This window comes from Strongylocentrotus purpuratus, unplaced genomic scaffold (assembly GCF_000002235.5).
Source record: "Strongylocentrotus purpuratus isolate Spur 01 unplaced genomic scaffold, Spur_5.0 spur5_scaffold_4, whole genome shotgun sequence".
Lineage (NCBI taxonomy): Eukaryota > Metazoa > Echinodermata > Echinoidea > Camarodonta > Strongylocentrotidae > Strongylocentrotus > Strongylocentrotus purpuratus.
In genome coordinates this window covers 4462546-4476088 of record NW_022145610.1, presented here as the reverse complement: position 1 = coordinate 4476088, position 13543 = coordinate 4462546, and the positions used below count along the sequence as shown (strand labels likewise).

Here is a 13543-nt window from a genome sequence, read left to right as displayed (position 1 = left end):
GTGAAAAAGGTGTTCTCTCCCCCCACCCCCCCCCCCCCCCCAAGCCACTGAACGAAATATCTGACGACGTAATTTTTCCATTGTCCGGGCACAAAAAAAAAAAATGTGGAGAGAGAGAGAAAGACAAAACAAAGAGAAAGAAGGAAGGTAGGGGAGATCAGTTGCAATTTTCCGCCAACAAAGTGTAGATCAGGGGGGGGGGCAATGGCGTACTGATCGAGGAGGGGGCTTATTTCAGATTCCATAACCGTTACGGTGGTTTGAACAAAATGCTGAAATTACATAATTTTCCGAGATTTTTCCTCATTTTTTCGTAAATTATTGATTTTTATGCGCTTGTTATAAAATGACAAATTCCTAAATTTACAGCTAGCTTCTTGAGATGCCTACATGTCAGGGCTCGCGGAACGGGGGGGGGGGGGGGGGTCGGGAGCTTCCAGCTCCCTCCCCCTACTTTTTTGACAAAGTATATTAAAGAGAAATAGATAGAAAAAGAGCAAGAAAGAAAGAATAGTTAACTGCCAGTGTCACAACAAAATAAGGTATCAAAAAATGTTCATCTGACCGTAATCAAATGCCTAAAACCCCTGAGATTTCGGGGTTTCTGCACCCTCGACCCCACCAGGGCCCCTAAGGCTGGCCCCTGAATGCTTATCTGACCGTAATTTATTGCCTTAATCCCCTGAGTTTCCAGGAGCGGACAAGGTATCAAAATATGTTCATCTGACCGCAGACGCGTAGCCATGGGGGCGGTGGGGGCGCCCCCCGAAAAAAAAAATCACCGGCCAACAAAAAGAGAGAGGAGAGGAAAAGAAGAGGACGTAGGAAGAAAAAGGAGCAGACCAAATTTTTTTTTTTGAAATTCAGACAAGGATTAAGAGTCGAGAACGGTACAACGAATCGTCTTCTTTCTTTAATAATTTTAATGAAACGTCAAAGCTTCCGCGCTTCGCGCAGCAGTGGGTGGGACCGAATTCAGACAAGGATTAAGAGTCGAGAATTTTATTACGAATCGTCTTCTTTCTCTAATAATTTAATGAAACGTAAAGGCTCCAGCCCTTCGGGCAGGAGTGGGGGGAGGGGGGGGGGGACCGAATTCAGACAAGAATCAAGAGTCGAGAATGGTAATACGATTCATCTACTTTCTCTAATGATTTAATGAAACGTTAAAGATCCACGCTTCGATCATTAGCATATGCTTAAAAAAAGAGAAAATCCGTTGATTTTCAATGATGGCTGATTGTGGTTTTATTATCAATAGATCTGAATAAGGGAGTGAGTGTAAAGTGAAATTTGACTAAAGGGTGTATCTCACTGAGCGGCGAATGCTTGCGAACGTTTATTTGGGATTTCGCAAGGGTTCGTAAAAGGTTGCAAGAAAGTTCACACACATTTTTCATTGTCGCAAACAGTTTTTCTTGTCGCAAAGAAATATTGTTGCGAATTTATTTTCCGCAAACAGTTGCAAGCGTTTCCAAAACAGTCGTAAGCGTTCGCAAAACAGTCGTAAGCCTTTTCAAACGGTTGTAACAAATGGTGTCGTTGGAGTTCTTTTTAATTCGCCAATGCTAGCGACCACGTTATCGTATGGTTCCTAAATAAATTCGACCCATTGATTACCAGCAGTTAGCAATAGGTCCCAAACATTCACAAAAAGTGGCAAAGGATTGGTATAAGTTGCTTATCTAATTGTCGCTAAACATCGCTAAGACTCGCTAAATGTCCAAAAATGCAGCTAAATGCAGAAAAGTTGGCGAATCCAAATTTGCAACGTTTGTAAGCATATCACTTTAAGCGCATTAATTTTATCGAAGAATTTCAAATGAGAGCATGCAAATAAACACTGGATATCCAAACTTTCCAATTTTTTGGATTTCCAACGCTACATGTAATGTATAATTTATTTAGACCTGTAGTTTAATTGATAGGACTCAGTTGGAGCTGCAATCCTCTTTCAGTGATAAGGTACTATCCGGATTTCATTTTGTATGAATTTTACACATTGATTTCAGTACTATGCTTTAGAACGATAGCCTATACTTTAAGTCACTGTTTATGTTATTAGATCGGCCCTGAATTCTACTTGGTCAAAAGAAAAATATGATATATGACATTTAATATGCTGGACCAGAGGCGGCCCTCCGGGGGGGGGGGGGGGGGGCAGGGGGGTACAGTGCCCCCCCCCACTTTTTCAGATACCCCAAAAGTGCCCCTTTTTAGATAGGAAAAGTGCCCCTTTTATTTTGTAAGAAGTGCCCCTTTTACATAGGAAAGGTGCCCCTTTTACTTTAACAAGTGCCCCTATTACTTAGTAAAAGTGCCCCTTCCCTCTTTTCACCTCTGACGAGTGCCCTTTTTCCTTCGACATGTTCCCATTTTCCTTTGCAATAAGTGTCCATTTTCCATTCTCATCAATCTTGAAATTATCTTGAATAAGTGCCCTTTTTAATCTCTAGTAAGTGCCTCTTTTCAGGTACGAGAAGTGCCCCTTTTCACTTTTAATAAGTGCCCCTTCACCTCTGATTATTGCCTTATTCAAAACTGAGAGGTGCTCCTTTTACTTTGACAACTTCCCCTTTTTTCCTTTGTAAGAAGTGCCCCTTCTCCTTTTAATAACTACCCCTTTTTTAAACTCGGATGAGCGCACCTTTCATTTTAACATGTGCCCCTCTTATTTTCGAATAAGTGCCCGTTTTCCTTATGATAAGTGCCCCCATTAAAAAGAGAGAGCTCCTTCCCCTTCTCACAACTACCCCTTTCCCTTTCTAATAATTGTCCCTTTTCCTTATGATAAGTGCCCCCATTAAAAAGAAAGAGCTCCTTCCCCTTCTCATAACTGCCCCTTTTAAAAATCTGAACAGTGCCCCCTTTTCATTCACCAAATGCACATTTTCCTTTATTATAAGTGCCCCTTTTACATTTTCATAAGTGCCCCTTTTCATATCTGGTCAGTGCCCCTTTCAACTCTGATAATTCCCCTTTTGATAATGATACGTGCCCCTTTTCCTTTCTAATAAGGGACCTATCCCCTTTTCACCTCTTATAAATGCCCCTATCAAAATCTGATGGGTGTCCCTTTTCCGTCAACAAATGCCTATTTCCCATTTTCGTAAACGCCTCTTTTTCATCACTGGTGAGTGCCTCTTTTCAGGTGAAAAAATGCCTCATTTTCACCCTTATAATTATCCTTTGTACTTTGACACGTGCTCCTTTTCTTTTCTAATAAGTGTCTTATCCCTTTCGATAATTGTCGCCTTTTCATGTAATCATTAAACGTGCCCTTTATTTAAAGCGACTAAGAGCAATTTCCCCCAAACTTCGCTCGCTGCGCTCGCTCGCATTTAAAGATGATATAATTATGTTACTTATCAAAGGTCTTTTCAGTCTTCCGTTATGAGAATGTACTTATAACCCCATCACGATTGGCTTTTTTCCTCTCTATAAAATGTAATTTTTCACACTGCGACCTCACAGATTTTTCTCGCTCGCTTCGCTCGCTCGTAAATGCATATTCAGACATCACACCCAACTGTAAAGTATGATGCTTAAGCGATATCTTGTATGATGTATGAAGAGAAACAAATATTGAAATCATCCCTGATAATGTAATCACAATGTAGGGGTATATACCAATGTCTAAAAAATTGTATATTTTCGCTTTGAGATTTCCCACTGTAGGTGCCCTTTTTCCAGAAAGTGCCCTTTTTTGTTGGTGCCCCCCCCCCCCTTTGGAAGTCGCTCGGCCGCCCCTGTGCTGGACCAATGGAACGTGGGATCAATGAGACGTGGGATCAATAGAACATTGGAGCAACTAGGTCTAGGACTGGTGAGGTGTAGGGCAATGAGATACAGGACCAATGTGACATAGAGCCAAAGGGACATAGGACATAAGACATTGGACCGTCGGGAGTTTGGACCACTGGCACGATTGGTCCTGGAAGTAGATGTAGGAGCAGTGCGAGATATGGGACTTACAACCATTTGGGGGAAACGTTCGTACCATTCCAACGTTCCAGAGCTCGTTACACCAGCTGCTTCTGTAAGGTGTCAGTCAGCACCTCTTGAAACTAGTAGTACATTTTACAGTGTGAGTAAACTCCCTCATGATAACCAGATTTTTATCTAAATATATAAATACAAAATACCTAAAAAAGAGCACCTGCTAAAAATTCAATCTTCCTCGGAGACGCTTTTTCTCAATGTGTTGAGCGAGTGTTAGTTACGAATATGCACATTTACCCCCTTTCATCTTGAGATGGATCTAATCATAAAGAATTTACAAGACATACGTGCCTCCTTCAACAGGCATGCCTGTTGTTGTGTCCCACCACCCCCCTGTTGTAACATCAGGGCCATCGGTGGTTGGTTCTGAAGTATGACAATTAAAAACATATTAAACACGTATTTGTTATTTCCAACTCAAATCACATGATTTCAACATCAGGATTTGATACCAATCATGACAAACCTTCAATGAAGAGAAAAGGTCATACTCATATGTTCCGTTTGCTGAAATACAAAAGATACACAAACATGAAACGATATAGGAACCAATATTATCATTAATTTCTGTTCTACATAATTTGTTATGTTTTAGTACCCTTGGAAACTAATACTACAAAAAGTTGTCATTCCGTAAAACGCATATAGACTACATAATGTCAACGTTTCTAAACTTTCTAAATTTTTGGTTTTCCAACGGTACGGGTAATGTATAATTTATTCAGACCTGTAGATGAAGTAATAAGTCTCAGTTGGAGCTGAAATCCTCTTTTAGTGACTGAATGATCAGTGGTGAACCGCATCCAACTTTCGGAGGAGTTTAATCTAAAAGAGTCAAAACATCAAGAATCTTAATGAGAAATGCAGGGTTATAGAAAAAAGGGACATTTAATATTAAGAAGTGAAGGTTTTTTCCTTCCTTTTTTTAACTTAGTATTTTTTTGCAAATTCACCTATTATTGATATCTTTAGCAGATTTTTCTGCATTAATTAAAACATCAAATGCAAAATATTCAAACAACAATAACGTTATTTTATACAATTAAGATTTACATTAAATTTATACTACTGGAATACACACGAAAAAAATACATAGAAATAATTGAAAACGTGAAAGTATGCAGATAAATCAAAGAATTAAGATAAAAGTAGAGGCCAACTAACATAGGTAGGAATGCTTGTCTGAGTCGTTAGCTGCCGATATCGAACCTTTTAGTCTGAAAGGTCGGTAAATGGTCAGTAGAATAAATATGGTCATTAACCAAACGTCACTGTATGTTTATTATCCCCTGGCTCTTTTGAGCCGGGGGGGGGGGGAGAAGGAATTTTTTTTTTGATTTTTTTTTTTAAATTAAAATTATTTTATGTGCATCTTAATTATCACAACGAAAGTAACTCTGTCTTCAACAAGGTCACATATATCATGTTATTCGATTTTTGTCAAAGTGTCTAAAATCATTGGAAAGGAGCTGTACTGTAGACGTGTCAATTTGTCTCTAAAAGGCACAAATCATTTTAAAAAATGAAAGCAGATATCATACACGATATATGACTTGCATCTTATATGATATGCGACTTATATAGCGTACATAATTTGTCATCACTTCATACGGACCTCGTTTCTGATGGCAAAGAAGAACCTGACAGCTGAGCCAGCTGAACACTTCCAGGAGACGATGGCGATTCTCCAATCCCGATTGTAAGATAATCATAATTCGATTCAAGATCGAAATCCAGAAACTGAACAAGAACATCGTAGCCTGAAGGAGCCGTGATAAACCAATGATAGCGCACGTTGTTCGGGTAATTTGAAGGATAGTTTGGAGACGAGATTGTCGGGGTAACCCCAACATAGAGAGTCACATTTTCTTCTGTAAGAAAGTCAAATTATCAATTATGACAAAATATTAAAGTTCACCCTATCAACTGTTGACTACCGATTAGGGTAGTTCACAAGGTGGCCTACTAACAGGATTTCATTTTCTAGGAATTTTACACAATGATTTCAGTATTAGCCTAAAGCAAATAACGATAGCCTACATACTTTGAGTCACTATTTATGTAATTAGATCGGCCCTGCATTCTACTTGGTCGAAAGAACAATAAGAAGCTCGAGTTCTGCACTGTAAAAACCAGGGTGTAGAAATCTTTTTGACATCATTGGTGTTGATTATAAAGATGTGTTGTCTCAGTGGTGTTATTTTTTAACACCGGTCAGATTTAAGCATGCATTGATAATTACTGGGTGTTAAGTAACATGGTGTAGTTTTATGCTCGGTGTTGAAAGTATCATCACGTGATTTCGTTTGAGGCGGTTGTTTGGTCGAATAAGCTTTCACAAAGTGTACGCGCGCTTAATGATTACTTTACACGTGTTCACAGAAAAATAAATTTATCATGATTTGTTAAGCAAATTATGACAATGAACATCAATTTTGTGATTTGTATATTTATTTGGCAATTATTGACCAATAGATTATTTGTCTGATCTTGTTACAATTACATTAACGTTTTAGCAATAGATATATTGATTATATGATTACTAACCAAGAAACAACATGCATGTTTATTATATATTCGTGTACCAGCCTGTATCACTTAAATGTTAATCTTGAATTTACTTCAAATGATATATGTGATGGAGTTAATGCAATGGAGATTAGAATATACCTATTGGTGGACAGTTGTCAACATCGATTATGAATTATCAGTTTACCACTGGTTCTTCTACCCTGGTCGATAATTGTCGATAATAGGGAATATGGAATGTGGGACCATTAGAAGCCTATAGAAAAATCTATAATGGATCAACAAGAATATAAACACCAAAAGTGGAATATAATGTGTTATGATTCCAGATATTGATGTTAATCTACACCAGTAGGAGTTGTCAAATGTTAACACCAATAGTGGAATTGAATCGTTTAATTCCAAACCCTGGTGTTAAATAACACCAGCTGGTGTTTTCCGATAAAGGTACCGGGAAAGTGTTAAAATTAACACCCATGGTGTTGAATTTAACACCCTTGTTTTTGCAGTGTGGGAAAAGGCAAAAAATAATTTGTGAGCGTCATTGCAAGTGCGGAAGAATATCAGATAAAAAAAAATGTTCCCTGCAATAAAGCATGCATGGCTCTTCAAATGCCCTAATATTATAAATATGGCATGTAACATCATAACAATCGGGACAGATTTTTATGCCACATGTTCGTGTAGTTCCATATAAATCTTTCTGTGTACAGTGCTTGTAACTTTACCAAGACTGAGCCAAACTTCTTATAATTTTGCAGTATACCCCAATACTTATATGCTAGATGTTCAACCTTTTCTGTTCGATTGCACAACGTTTCTTTCACAATGCAATCGCATGAACAGAACTCAACTTAATCTTTAAGACGCTGGCCAATGAAACATAGGATCAATGGGACGTGGAATCAATGGAACATGGGAGCAACTGGGCCTAGGACTGATGAGGTGTAGGAGCAATGATATACAGGACCAATGTGACATAGAGCCAACGGGACATAGGACATAAGACATTGGACCTTTGGAGTTTAGACCATTGGAAAGAATGGTCCTGTATTGGGACGGAGGCCAGTGGGACTTAGGACAACTGGCACGATTGGTCCTGGAAGTAGACGTAGGAGCAGTCCTAACATATGGGACTTACAACCATTTGGGGGAAACGTTCTTACTATTCAAACGTTCCAGAGCTCGTTACACCAGCGGCTCCTGTAAGGTGTCAGTCAGAACCATTTTAAACCGGTAGTTCATTTTACAGTGTGAGTAAACACCCTCATGATAAGCACATTCATATCTAAATATATAAATAAAAAATAACTAAAAAAGAGCAGCTGCTATAAAATCACTCTTTTTTAGCCACCTTTTCTCAACGTGTTGAGCGAGTGTAAGTTCCGACTATGCACATTTACCCCCTTCAATTTTGAGATTGATCAAATCATGAAGAATGTACCAGATATACGTACAGTGGCGGATCCAGGGGGGGGGGGGGCCGGGGGACCCGGCCCCCCCCCCCTTGAGAAAAAAAAATCATGTAAAATCACGTGATTTTTACCTTTTTTGGGGGTTGGGCCCCCCCCCCCCCCCCCCTGGCGCTCAAGGGGGGGGGGGTGCAAATTGGAACTTTTTTGAGGATCAAAAAAAAAAAAAATGTGCTCACTACCCTAAGAAATCCTGGATCCGCGCCTGCATACGTACCTCCTTCAACAGACATGTTTGTTGTTGTTGTGTCCCACCACCCCCCTGTTGGAACATCAGTGCCATCGGTGGTTGGTTCTAAAATATGATAATCAAAAACGTATTAAACACGTATTTGTTATTTCCAATTGAAATCACATGATTTCAACATCAGGATTTGATACCAATCATGACAAACCTTTAAAGAAGAGAAAAGGTCATACTAATATGATCCGTTTACTGAAATACAAAAGATACACAAAGTTGAAACGATATAGGAACCGATATTATCATTAATTTCTGTTCTAGATAATTTGTTATGTTTCAGTAACCTTGGAACCTTATACTAAAAAAAGTTCTCATTCCGTAAAACGCCTAGAACACATAATTTCAACTTTCTGAAAACTTTCAGATAAAAATCAAATACATTTATTTTGGCATTAAAGTTAATAGTTCATTCAAGGTTACTAAATACATTTTTAGGTTTGCGGGAAATACAAATGGAAAAATTGTTTGTCGTCATTGTAGTTTTCCTCACTAGTTTTCTATTTTCATGTATTTTAAAAATATATATTCATTAATGCTATATTACTCATTGCGGGTGTAGTATCGAAAATAATATCGCCAGAGATATTTGTTTGTCTCGCAATGTGGTCAATAAGGGATTTAAAAGATCACGACGTTTCGTGCGCTGCTGCAACACTTCGTCTGGTGATAAAAATTAATGTAAGCAAACGTGTTTTATACTTTACGGGAGGACCAGCGCAACGGTCGATAATTCGATCGATATATTAATTGATTGCGAATTGCGTGTTTTCCTTTTCATTCAAATATTCCACGTCAAGAGCAATACAGTTCATGAATCGTGGTCTAGTGTATATATCACCAGACTATGGATTACATGGTTCATGGTTCAAGTCCCGCCGCGGCTCTATTGTCCTTTGGCAAGACATTAATCGACATTTCTACTCTCCACCCAGATGTAGTAAACGGGTAATTGGTATAGGAATGTATTTCTTCTGTTGTGATTGCATGGGAAGAAATAATGACAAAAACAGAGACAGACTTACGAGTAGTACTCCACCACCACCAAGTTGGTTGAGGTGTCCAAGTATCTTCAGTAGTTGGTTCTAAAACGAAATCAAAGACGTCAGGAATTTTCAGGTATGCTTCTTAATTTTTTATTTATTTTTTTAAATTTGTATTTTGGCATTAGAGTTTATAGATAAATCAATGTTACTAATTACATTTTTGTTTTTGCGTACAATAGAAATAAAAAAAATTCGTTCTCATTGTAGTTTTCTTCTCTAGTTTTCTATGTTCATAATCTTTATGATAATAAAGACATTTATAATGCGCAATATATCCACCAAGAGGATGCTCAAGGCGCTTACAATGAGCTACATATAAACTATACTTATAGATACAATTATGTTTTCATTACATTATACACGGTAAAAAAAGATGATATTAGTTAAAGTTGGCCATTAGATAAGTTTTTTCAGACTGGCCTACTGATCTACAGTCCTGTATTTTATAAATTTATATTAATTGATTGCTAATTGCGTGTTTTTTGTTTCTTTCAAATATATCACGTCATGAGCAATAAAGTTCATGATTCGCGGTCTAGTGTATACCGTGTGAGTCAAAAAAAAAGTTTACAGCTAGAAAATTGCTAATTATTTTAAAAATCATCTATGAACAGTAAATTATTATACATCTTATGAAAGAGCGTTTTATCCCAAATCATTTGGTACCATTTTCGTGTGGAATGTGTTCACGCTTGGATAAACAGGAGGCATTGTTTGCGAGAGTGCAAAAATCGTCTTGCGCCAGAGTGATGCCTACAGTGAGATTAGCAGAGTGAGAGAATCGATTGAATGTATCGAATGAAACGCATTGCTATGCTTTTTGCAGAAGCAAAGTCACACACACACACGCGCGCACAAATGTTGTTTGATGTTTGATAATCGATATTTGATATGTATGGCATGATAAAATCTGTTAGGGATGTTATTTGGATCTGCAAAGACCGAATTATTACCCAAATAAAAGTGTTTTATTCAAACATCACATAAGCAACTTTGGCGCAAGTTGATTTTTGCACTCTCGCAAACAATGCCTCCTGTTCATCCAAGCGTGGACACATACCACACAAAATTATACTAAATTATTAGGGATAAAACACTCTTTCATATTATGTATACTAATTTACTGTTCATAGATGATTTTTAAAATGATTAGCAATTTTCTAGGTGTAAACTTTTTTTTGACTCACATTGTACATGGTTCACGGTTAAAGTTTCGCCGCGGCTCTATTGTCCTCTGGCAAAACATTAATCGACATTTCTACTCTAAACGCAGATGTAGTAAATGGGTAATTGGTATAGGATTTTTTTTTCTATTGTGATTGCATGGGAAGAAATAATGACAAAACAGAGACGGACTTACGAGTAGTACTCCACCACCACCAAGTTGGTTGAGGTGTCCAAGTACCTTCAGTAGTTGGTTCTAAAACGAAATCAAAGACGTCAGGAATTTTCAGGTATGCTTCTTAATTATTATTTTTTTTTATAACCGAAAATTGATGATCCAAAACAATTTAATAGTGTTTAGAATTCTGAAGGTTCATCGTTCAAAAAAAGCAAAGAAACAAAGAGGACAGAGAGAAAAGAAAGAAGAAGACACCCTAAAACACAACAAAAACAGCTATAATTCAATAATTTTATGAGAAGATTTTTGATATTAAAATAACTTCCAGAAACAGATTCAATTCAATTCATATTTATTTCATGTCCAATAGAAAGATAGACGAAGGTACAACATTTATTATTACAGAAAGTATGAAAATGTATGTACATAATTCATTTTTTCTTGGTAACTATACAAATACATAGAGTATATATGAAACACACTTGCTTACAATACATTTTATCCCCTGACGAAGTGTAGTAGCGGCACACGAAACGTCGTGATCTTTTAGATCCCTTGTTGATCATACATGTACAATGCGAGACAAACGAATGTCACTAGCGATATTATTTTCGATATACAAATACACTTTACACATAATGAAATGTATTGAGTTGTACTTCAAATCAATTGGACACAAATCAAATTTATATCTGTCACTTCAATTCAGTTTGACTTCATTTTGATCTTTGATTGAGCTAGAACGAAGTATTCATGAATAAAATGAAGCTGAACTTCTTCTTTGGGTAAAGAGGAGTAATTTGAAACCAAAGGATTGAGGATTGGTGCAAAAAAAGGCAGAGAAAACATATTTGTATTTGCTTTCATGGTATAGTAAACGTTTAGGATGAAAAAATGAAACAGAGACAGACTTACGATCAGTACTCCACCACCACCAATATGGTTGAGTCGTCCAAGTATCTTCAGTAGTTGGTTCTAAAACGAATTAAAATACCTCAGGTTTGTTCATTACTTTTGATTTTTTCTATCAAAACGAAAATTGATGATTCAAAACAATTTAATAATGTTCAGAATAGGGTTCATCATTCAAAAAAGAAAAGAAACGAAGAGAACAGAGAGAAAAGAAAGAAGATGACCCCCTAAAACACAACAACAAAAACAGCTATAATTCAATAACTTAAGGAGAAGACTTTTGATATTAAAATAACTTCAAGAAACAGATTAAATTCAATTCAATTCAAATTGATTTCATGTCCAACAGAAAGATAAACAAATGTGCAACATATATTATTACAGAAAGTATGGAAAATGTATGTACATAATTCATGTTTTTTCTTGGTAACTATATAAATACATAGAGAATATATGAAACACACTTGCTTACAATATATTGTATCACCTGACGAAGTGTAGTAGCGGCACACGAAACGTCGTGATCTTTTAGATCCCTTGTTGACCATACATTGCGAGACAAACGAATGTCACTAGCGATATTATTTTCGATATACAAATACACTTTACACATAATGAAATGTATTGAGTTGCAATTCAAATCAATTGGACACAAATCAAATTTATATCTGTCACTTCAATTCAGTTTGACTTCATTTTGATCTTTGATTGAGCTAGAACGAAGTATTCATGAATAAAATGAAGCTGAACTTCTTCTTTGGGTAAAGAGGAGTAATTTGAAACCAAAGGATTGAGGATTGGTGCAAAAAAAGGCAGAGAAAACATATTTGTATTTGCTTTCATGGTATAGTAAAAGTTTAGGATGAAAAAATGAAACAGAGACAGACTTACGATCAGTACTCCACCACCACCAATATGGTTGAGTCGTCCAAGTATCTTCAGTAGTTGGTTCTAAAACGAAATCAAAATGCGTCTGGAATTTTCAGGTTTCCGAAAATTGATGATCCAAAACAATTTAATAGTGTTCAGAATTCAAATAAGAAAAGAAAAGAAGAGAAGAGAGAGAAAAAACGAAAAAAGGACCTCCTCCCCTAAAAAAAAAACACCGAAAAAACAGTACTTCCATAACTTCAGGAGAGACTTTTGATATTAAAATAACTTCCAGATATAGATCAGTTGCATTTCAAACTAATTAGGGACAAATCAAATTAATATCAGTTTTCTGTCAATTCATTTCAGTTTGACTTCATTTCGAGCTTTGGTTGAGCTAGATCGAAGTATTCATGTATAACATGAAGATAAATCTTTTATTTTGGGAAAAAGAGTCTTCTGAGACCAAAGGATTAAGTATTGCCGAAAAAGAAGGCAGATAAGACATATTGTGACCGTATAGGATGAAGTAATGACAAAATAGAGACAGACTTACAATCAGTATTAACATTGGCCATTAGATAAGTTTTTCAGACTGGCCTTGAAATGATCTACTGATCTACAGTCCTGTATTTTATAAATTTATATTAATTTATTGCAAATTGCGGGTTTTTTGTTTCTGTCAAATATTCCACGTCATGAGCAATAAAGTTTATGGTTCGCGGTTTGGATTCCACCTTTGCTATATTGTCCTTTGGCAAGACATTAATCGACATTTCTACTCTCCACCCAGATGTAGTAAACGGGTAATTGGTATAGGAATTTATTTCTCCTATTGTGATTGCATGGAACGAATAATGACAAAACAGAGACGGACTTACGAGTAGTACCCCACCACCACCAAGTTGGTCGAGGTGTCCAAGTTTCTTCAGTAGTTGGTTCTAAAACGAAATCAAAATACGTCAGGAATTTTCAGGTATGCTTCTTAATTCAGAATTTAAATAAGAAAAGAAACGAAAAGAAGATAGAGAGAGAAAAAAGGAAGAATACGCCCCTTAAAACACAACAACAAAACAACTATAATTTCACAACTTAAGAAGAACATTATTTAAAATAAATATTAAAATAA

The 13543-nt window shown here is 36.6% G+C and overlaps 1 long non-coding RNA gene across 2 annotated transcripts; it reads right to left on the bottom strand.

Annotated features, from left to right (window-relative positions):
* Positions 1 to 4313: 4313 nt before the first annotated feature.
* LOC105439156 lies at positions 4314 to 11607 on the bottom strand. 2 transcript variants are annotated; one of them, XR_004066422.1, is made up of 3 exons: positions 11548 to 11607; positions 9270 to 9329; positions 4314 to 4368 (listed from the first exon to the last, which is right to left on the bottom strand). It is a non-coding gene; the product is annotated as an uncharacterized LOC105439156 (long non-coding RNA). The 2 variants fall into 2 exon arrangements; XR_004066421.1 differs by lacking the exon at positions 11548 to 11607 and adding an exon at positions 10651 to 10747.
* Between the last annotated feature and the right edge of the window lie 1936 nt (positions 11608 to 13543).